This window comes from Salmo salar, chromosome 26 (assembly GCF_965601325.2).
Source record: "Salmo salar chromosome 26, fSalSal1, whole genome shotgun sequence".
In the NCBI taxonomy this organism is placed as follows: Eukaryota; Metazoa; Chordata; class Actinopteri; order Salmoniformes; family Salmonidae; genus Salmo; species Salmo salar.
In genome coordinates, this window is record NC_138316.1 from 34,489,028 (window position 1) to 34,498,852 (window position 9,825).

Below are 9,825 nucleotides of genomic sequence, written 5' to 3' on the forward strand. Positions count from 1 at the left end.
CCATCACAAAGCCCTGACCTCAATCCTATAGAAAATGTGTGGGCAGAACTGAAAAAGCAAGGAGGCCTACAAACCTGACTCAGTTACACCAGCTCTGTCAGTAGGAATGGGCCAAAATTCACCCAACTTTTTGTGGGAAGCTTGTGGAAGGCTACCCGAAATGTTTGACCCAAGTTAACCAATTTAAAGGCAATGCTACCAAATACTAATTGAGTGTATGTAAACTTCTGACCCACTGGGAATGTGATGAAAGAAATAAAAGCTGAAATAAATCATTCTCTCTACTATTATTCTGACATTTCACATTCTTAAAATAAAGTGGTGATCCTAACTGACCTAAGACAGAGAATTTTTACTAGGATTGAATGTCAGGAATTGTGAAAAACTGAGTTCAAATGTATTTGGCTAAGGTGTATGTAAACTTCCGACTTCAACTGTACATATAACAATAGTGACAAACACAAAACAATTCATTCAAACTGTGAGTAATACACACATACACATACGTATTTAGCGATTTAGCTCGTCTGTGTACAGTATGTGTCTGTGTGTTCAAGGGTGTAATGCTCTGTTTGTGGGAAGGGAGTAGAGTGTTTGGGCTGCAAGAGGGATAACATGCATGAAGGACTGCAAATGGATGTGTGCCATGGGAAAGGTATGTATAAGAGAGAGAGAGAGTGAGGGATAGAGAGAATTAGAGAGAGCATACTTAAAGAAACAAAGAGAGAGAGAAAGAAAGAAAGAGAGAGAGAGAGAGTGAGAGAGAGAGAGAAAAAAGAAAGAAAGAGAGAGAGAGAGAAAAAGAGAGAATTAGAGAGAGCATACTTAAATTCACACAGGACACCGGATAAGACAGACGAAATACTCCAGATATAACAGACTGACCCTAGCCCCCCGACACATAAACTATTGCAGCATAAATACTGGAGGCTGAGCAAGGAGGGGTCGGAAGACACTGTGGCCCCGTCCGACGATACCCCCAGACAGGGCCAAACAGGCAGGATATAACCCCACCCACTTTGCCAAAACACAGCCCCCACACCACTAGAGGGATATCTCCAACCACTAACCTACCATCCTGAGACAAGGCCAAGTATAGCCCACGAACCACGGCACAACCCAGACAGGAAGATCACGTGAGTGACTCAACCCACTCAAGTGACACACCTCTCCTAGGGATGGCATGGAAGAGCACCAGTAAGCCAGTGACTCAGCCCCTGTAATGGGGTTTGAGGCAGAGAAGGGGAGGAACCGGAGAGAGGGGAACCGGCCAGGCAGAGACAGCAAGGGCGGTTCGTTGCTCCAGTGCCTTTCTGTTCACCTTCACACTCCTGGGCCAGACTACACTCAATCATAGGACCTACTGAAGAGATGAGTCTTCAATAAAGACTTAAAGGTTGAGACCGAATCTGCGCCTCTCACATGGATAGGCAGACCATTCCATAAAAATGGAGCTCTGTAGGAGAAAGCCCTGTCTCCAGCTGTTTGCTTAGAAATTCTAGGGACAGTAAGGAGGCCTGCATATTGTGACCGTAGAGTACGTGTAGGTATGTACAGCAGGACCAAATCGGAGAGATAGGTAGGAGCAAGCCCATGTAATGCTTTGTAGGTTAGCAGTAAAACCTTGAAATCAGCTCTAGCCTTAACATGAAGCCATTGTAGATAGGCTAGCACTGGAGTAATGTGATACATTTTTTGGTTCTAGTCAAGATTCTAGCAGCCGTGTTTAGCCCTAACTGAAGTTTATTTATTGCTTTATCCGGGTAGGCGGAAAGTAGAGCATTGCAGTAGTCTAACCTAGAAGTGACAAAAGCATGGATTAATTTTTCTGCATAATTTTTGGACAGAAAGTTCCTGATTTTTGCAATGTTACGTAGATGGAAAAAAGCTGTCCTTGAAACAGTCTGATATGTTCGTCAAAAGAGAGATCAGGGTCCAGAGTAACGCCGAGGTCCTTCACAGTTTTATTTGAGGCGACTGTACAACCATCAAGATTAATTGTCAGATTCAACAGAAGATCTCTTTGTTTCTTGGGACCTAGAACAAGCACCTCTGTTTTGTCCGAATTTAAAAGTGGAAAATTTGCCGCCATCTACTTCCTTATGTCTGAAACACAGGCTTCCAGGGTAGGCAATTTTGGGGCTCCACCATGTTTCATCGAAATGTACAGCTGTGTATCGTCCGCATAGCAGTGAAAGTTAACATTATGTTTCCGAATGACATCACCAAGAGGTAAAATATATAGTTAAAACAATAGTGGTTCCTAAAACGGAGCCTTGAGGATCACCGAAATTTACAGTTGATTTGTCAGAGGACAAACCATCCACAGAGACAAACTGATATCTTTCCGACAGATAAGATCTAAACCAGCCCAGAACTTGTCCATGTAGACCAATTTGGGTTTCCAATTTCTCCAAAAGAATGTGGTGATCGATGGTATCAAAAGCAGCACTAAGGTCTAGGAGCACGAGGACAGATGCAGAGCCTCGGTCTGACGCCATTATAAGGTCATTTACCACCTTCACAAGTGCCGTCTCAGTGCTATGATGGGGTTTACAACCAGACTGAAGCATTTTGTATACATTATCTTCAGGAAGGCAGTGAGTTGCTGCTCAACAGCTTTTTCTAAAAATGTTTAGAGGAATGAGAGATTTGATATAGGCCGATAGTTTTTTAATATTTTCTGGGTCAAGGTTTGGCTTTTTCAAGAGAGGCTTTATTACTGCCATTTTTCGTGAGTTTGGTACACATCCGGTGGATAGAGAGCCATGTATTATGTCTAACATAGGAGGGCCATGCACAGGAAGCAGCTCTTTCAGTAATTTAGTTGGAATAGGGTCCAGTATGCAGCTTAAAGGTTTAGAGGCCATGATTATTTTCATCAATGTGTCAAGAGATATAGTATTAAAAAACTTGAGTGTCTCCCTTGATCCTAGGTCCTGGCAAAGTTGTGCAGACTCAGGACAACTGAGCTTTGGAGGAATACGCAGATTTAAAGAGGAGTCCGTAATTTTCTTTCTAATGATCATGTTCTTTTCCTCAAAGAATTTCATGAATTTATCACTGCTGAAGTGAAAGCCATCCTCTCTTGGGGAATGCTGCTTTTTAGTCAGCTTTGCGACAGTATCAAAAATAATTTTGGGATTGTTCTTATTTTCCTCAATTAAGTTGGAAAAATAGGATGATTGAGCAGCAGTGAGGGCTCTTCGATACTGCACGGTACTGTCTTTCCAAGCTAGTCGGAAGACTTCCAGTTTGGTGTAGCGCCATTTACGTTCCAATTCTCTGGAAGCTTGCTTCAGAGCTCGGGTATTTTCTGTTTACCAGGGAGCAAATTTCTTATGACAAATGTTTTTTGTTTTTAGGGGTGCGACTGCATCTAGAGTATTCCGCAAGGTTAAATTGAGTTCCTCAGTTAGGTGGTTAACTGATTTTTGTACTCTGACGTCCTTGGGTAGGTGGAGGTAGTCTTGAAGGGCATCTCGGAATCTTTGGGTTGTCCGAGAATTTATAGCACGTCTTTTGATGATCCTTGGTTGGTATCTGAGCAAATTATTTGTTGCGATTGCAAACGTAATAAAATGGTAGTACAATAGTCCAGGATTATAAGGAAAAACATTAAGATCAACAACATTTATTCCACGGGACAAAACTAGGTCCAGAGTATGACTGTGGCAGTGAGTATGTCCAGAGACATGTTGGACAAAACCCACTGAGTCGATGATGGCTCCGAAAGCCTTTTGGAGTGGGTCTGTGGACTTTTCCATGTGAATATTAAAGTCACCAAAAATGTGAATATTATCTGCCATGACTACAAGGTCCGATAGGAATTCAGGGAACTCAGTGAGGAACGCTGTATATGGCCCAGGAGGCCTGTAAACAGTAGCTATAAAAAGTGATTGAGTAGGCTGCATAGATTTCATGACTAGAAGCTCAAAAGACAAAAACGTTGTTTTTATTTTTGTCAATTGAAATTTGCGGGATACATGGGGGATATGGTCACTAGTGTAACCAGGAAGTGAGGCCTCATTTAACACAGTAAATTCATCAGGCTTAAGCCATGTTTCAGTCAGGCCAATCACATCAAGATTATGATCAGTGATTAGTTCATTGACTGTAACTGCCTTGGAAGTGAGGGATCTAACATTAAGTAGCCCTATTTTGAGATATCACAATCTCTTTCAATAATGGCAGGAATGGAGGAGGTCTTTATACTAGTGAGATTGCTAAGGCGAACACTGCCATGTTCAGTTTTGCCCAACCTAGATCGAGGCACAGACACGGTCTCGATGGGGATAGCTGAGCTGACTACACTGACTGTGCTAGTGGCAGGCTTCACTAAGCAGGCAGGCTGGCTAACAGGCTGCTGCCTGGCCTGCACACTATCTCTTTGTGGAGCTAGGGGAGGTAGAGCCTTGTCTATGTTCGTAGATAAAATGAGAGCACCCCTCCAGCTAGGATGGAGTCTGTCCCTCCTCAACAGGCCAGGCTTGGTCCTGCTTGTGGGTGAGTCCCAGAAAGCGAGCCAATTATCTACAAATTCTATCTTTTGGGAGGGGCAGAAAACAGTTTTCAACCAGCGATTAAGTTGTGAGACTGCTGTAGAGCTCATCACTCCCCCTAACTGGGAGGGGGCCAGAGACAATTACTTGACGCCGACACATCTTTCTATCTGATTTACATGCTGAAGCTATTTTGCGCTTGGTGACCTCTGACTGTTTCATCCTAACATCGTTGGTGCCGACGTGGATAACAATATCCCTATACTCTACACTCGACAGTTTTAGCTTTAGCCAGCACCATCTTCAGATTAGCCTTAACGTCGGTAGCCCTGCCCCCTGGTAAACAGTGTATGATCGCTGGATGATTTGTTTTAAGTCTAATACTGCGGATAATGGAGTCGCCAATGACTAGGGGAATGTCAATGGAAATCAATGAACTAGGTAGGCCAGATCCAGCTGCTATCGCATTGTTGTCTATGGGAGAGTCGCCCCCTTAAGTAGACCCAATACTGACAACTTTTTTTCATTGGTAAACGACAGGAGTCAACTGTCTTCATTTATCCACCATCTTTGGCCATGGCAGTGTGCCTGTTGTGCTGTAGAGATGAAAGCACTTGATCATGTTGGGAAATACAAACTAGTTATTTTATTCAATTTCAGCTTGTAATAATAAGAAATAATGTGGTACTACTGACTAGTATATCATGGTACCTACATACTTGACAACTGCCTGATACGGTAACTAAACAGTGCTCTACATTGTGGTGCTATGCGCGCTGGTCAAATGCAGTACACTGTATTATGAGGTGTAGTACATTATCATTTGAGAATAACCAACAAAGTTCCACCATAGCAGTCTTAGAGCAGTGCTGTATACTGTATCACCCTTTTAACACTACTGGGCCAAACCAAACTGTACTGGGTTGCCTCTGATATTTACCTTCCACATGGTCCTGTCCATCATGGTTCCAGCAGCTATGTTAAATGCGTAACCAGGCCAGCCCAGTACAGCTCTGTTCAGCCTGTTCTGTCACAACTTCTTCCGAAGTTGGTCCCTCTCCTTGTTCGCGATGTTCGGCGGTCGACGTCACAGGTCTTCTAGCCATCACCAATCCACCTTTCATTTTCCATTTGTTTTGTCTTGTCTTCCCACACACCTGGTTCCAATTCCATTCATTACATGTTGTGTATTTAACCCTCTGTTCCCCCCATGTCCTTGTCTGGAATTGTTTATTGTAAGTGCTTGTGCACGTTATGTCTGGTGTGCGTCGGGTTTTGTACCCATTTATTGATTGTTCTGTTTTCCGGTGGGTTTTTATTATTAAACTGCGCCGTTGGAAACACAGTTTTTGCTCTCCTGCGTCTGACTTCTCTGTCGCCAGTACGCACTACTTACATGTTCAGTCAGTAGTGTGAAAGGGTATATGAGCTATATTCTAAATGTGTGTCTCTGGGTCTATGTGTTGGCTGTGGTTAGTGGTGATGTGAGACTGCTGAGAAAGGCAGGAAACAGAAACAGGAAACACCATTGTCCTCCTGGAAAGGGTGGCACACATCCCATTACACACTGCAAAGAGGAGAGGAGAAAACACACCCACTCTGTCCCAGCCTCCAAAACAAGAGAATAGGCATATCTACAGTATGTTATCCAAAAGGTGATAACTGCAGTAGGATGGATAAAAGGTGATAACTGCAGTAGGATGGATAAAAGTATTTCTGTTTAAGGTGAAAGCAGATTTACTTTTCGGATTTTGAGTGGGCTTGGTTTTAACGAAGCGTTGGACCTGTTTTTTCGCAACCTTTGTATCAGAGTCTATAGATAAAGCCTGTGGGCTTGTTTCTTGATCAAGCGGGCCCTGGAGAGTTTCTCGAGGGAGATTTTTAACGTCCTTGCTAAGGGTGTTAATTCCGGTGGGCGTGGTGTCTGGCAAACCCCCATTTAGTCTTTGTGACTTATCTTTTACCCTTTTCTCAAATTTTTCTCGCTTTCGTTCTTCACATAGTGGAACTTCTAGAGAACATCGGTCTACGTTTTGATCGTCCTTTAACCCTTTGTTACCCTTGTGCTCTGACACTTTGTGTGGGTTGGCTGCAGGAACGTAGCAAACAGGTCGATTGTAGCGGTAGTTGTTTCGATGGCGACATACTTCACAGTTATTTCTACCGCGGTGGTTATTGGATTTGTGGTTTCATGGTAGAAGCCATTGTTGTGCATCGTCTTTCAACGCTCCAATACCTGATAAGGCTCCCTCTAACTGGAGTGAGTGCTCCTGGTCAAACTTCAAAACCAAGAGGTCAGGGCTCTTAGCATTGTGAGCTTTTGAAACCTAAAAAGCTGTGCTTGCAAGCTCTCTGAGTTGTAAGATGGGCCCTATAGCCCATGTTGGCTTGCCTAAGTAGGTAATGAAGGTGGGATACATGTTCGACAGAAACATTTGTTTGATTGGAAACAGCTCTTCATTCCTGTTTCAGTGAGTAGGCCAAAGTAAGCTGAACAAAGCCTATCATTCCAAGCTTGTTTGACAGTGTTAGCCAGTGAGCTATCGTGTTTGCGATTCGCAGAGCCACTGAATTCTAATTTCAAAGCTGTGGCAAGTTTAGCGTAGTCGCTGTTGTAGACGAATTAACCTCATCTCATGTCTATTCGACGTTCGCTTCAACAGGTCAACCCTGTCAGAACCCGCAGCATTCGGGTAGCCATCTCAGTATCGTTTGGCTGACCAGGAACGGGGTCAAAGGTAGGGAAATTCTTAACGAGTTTGTCAAGGCATCCGCGCCAAGCGGGAGGAGAGGGTTGGCTTCATCCTGTGGGGAAATTGGGTCCGGAAGGCCAAGAGGAGAAGTCAAGCTTTGGCTTTGTTGGCGAAGATGTGCCACATTACTCAGTGCTGAATGGCCAAGAGGAGAAGATGATGCGCTGTCAGCCACTGACAGTGCTTCGACCGTGGAAAAGTAAGTCAGCTAGCAAGGCATTGTTGTCATTTTATAACAGGTGATGATAAGCAGTAATAAGGGAGTACTAACTAACACTCATAGTAGTACATGTGAGTTTATCTTTCAAACAATCCCCTGGCCTTGTACACAGCTAATAGCTAACATTCACCAAAGCAAGCTAGCTACTGATAGTGCAACCCTAAGTAACAGTACAGATGAAGATGAAAAATGATCAGGCCTACTGTACATCTTACTGTAGAAATTATTGTTGAAAACAAGTCTAGGTTGGAACTGTTGCTGTTAAAATACAATAATAATTGTTATTCTTAACTGGAATAAACTGATTGAAGCAAGATGCTTTTTGAGGCAAACACACTCACACAGTTCTGGGTTGCTCATCTACAGTAGGAAGCGGTCTCCTGCCTGACTGAAGAAGCAGTAGATGTTCTGGTCCAGTTTGGCACCACATACCGATTCAGGGTTCTCAACTCTGACATACTTAAAAAAAACAAGTACAGAAACAGTTTCTTGGCTGAGCATGACCTCAGTGTTGCATGTCAAAAACAGAGCCCAGAATAGACATGCTCTCATTAGGACTGTGTGTGTTTTCGGGTCTACAGATGTGAATAATCAGTTTATTCCAGTTCAGAATAAAAATATGTATTGTATTTTAACAGCATCAGTTCCAACCTAGACATTCTTTCAACAGTAATTTCTACAGTAAGATGTACAGTAGGCCTGATCATTTTTCATCTGTACTGTTTCTTAGGGTTGCACCATCAAAAAGCCTGTGTGTGTTCTGTTATTCATCTGTGTGATGTGATCAATCCGTTTATTCCAGTTCAGAATGACAATTATTTATTGTATTTTAACAGCAACAGTTCCAACCTAGTGTGGCGAATGAATCAGAATTAGTTGGGTAACATAGATAATTAAGATGTTTTATTTAGATAATATGCTTATGTGAGATACTTGTCATTAGAATGTATCCCTTTGGATAATGAATGTTGGCAGTTGGACTTTTCCCTTAGCTGGGGCTCAGTCACTTGGGGCCCAGAGAGGGGAGAGGTCAGACTTGTCTTTCACATATCCCTGGTGCTATGCAGAATATCAGAAAGGGAAGAGGACAGGATGGAACATTGTCTTCATATGTGAATGTATCTGTTAAACCATGTGAAGGGATGGCGTGATTAATGGGGAACCAATTACTTGTCTCCACAATGTCTGTGTGCAAATCACTCCCTCCTTTGGCAGTGGGGGAAGATGTATGGCAGTGTCTGGAACCATTGTATGTCCCCTCTGATGTTGCACTTATCCTGGGATAGTGTATGACCTAGAGGCTCACTCCCTCAGTGAGTTTGTCCAGGAGTGGAGTCAAGAGGGGGTTTACTTGAGATGGGAGTATCTAGAGTTGTCAATTGATTTATGCCATTGGATGAGCTAATGGTTCTGTTCTATACCGTACCAGGGAGAGACGATTCCAGTTTGGAGTAGGAGGACCAGATACTGGTCTATACAATGAACACTGTTGATACAGCAGTTGCTGTCTGCTATGTTTTATAGATATCTTTCATACAAAACTTAACCTTGTGACCTATTCTGTGTATCTGTGGTTCATCATGTACGTTGAGAGGGGTGTATCTTGGCTATAAAAGATCTTTGTACTTTTGTGTAGACACTTTTCAATGGTTCATTAGAGATAGCATATCATTGAAAGTCAAAGTGCTTTTGCAAAAAGCTCTTATTATTAAAGATGTAGTTTAAGTATAACTCTGACTGGTGTGTGAAGTTTGTCTCTCTCCTCATTTGGTAATGCAGAAATTAGCCACCACACTAGACATATGTAAGAGTGTTTTTAATGGGGGGAAATAAACATTAATACATATTTATATGGATATTTAATTTCATTGTTATTTGTTTTGTCTATATTGCATTTGTTTTAGGCATAAGGGCAATGAAATATACTTGTCACGACTTCCGCCGAAGTCGGGTCCTCTCCTTGTTCGGGCGGCCCTCGGCGGTCGGGGTCGCCGGTCTTCTAGCCATCATCGATCCACTTTTCATTTTCCATGTGTTTTGTCTTGTTTTTTCTCACACGTGGTTTCAATTCCCTCAATCACTTGTTGTGTATTTAACCCTCTTTTCCCCCCATGTCTTTGTGTGGGATTGTTTATTGTAAGTGCTTGTGCACATATTGATTGGTGCGCGACGGGTTTTGTACCCATATCTTGTTATTTTTATGCTGTTGGTTTTGCTATTAAACTGCTCCGGCTATTACCAAGTTCTGCTCTCCTGCTTCTGACTTCCCTGCCACCACTTACACACCCCTTACAGTACTGATATTTATGTATATTTGCATATTTTCCTAATCTTGGGTCCCAGGAAAACA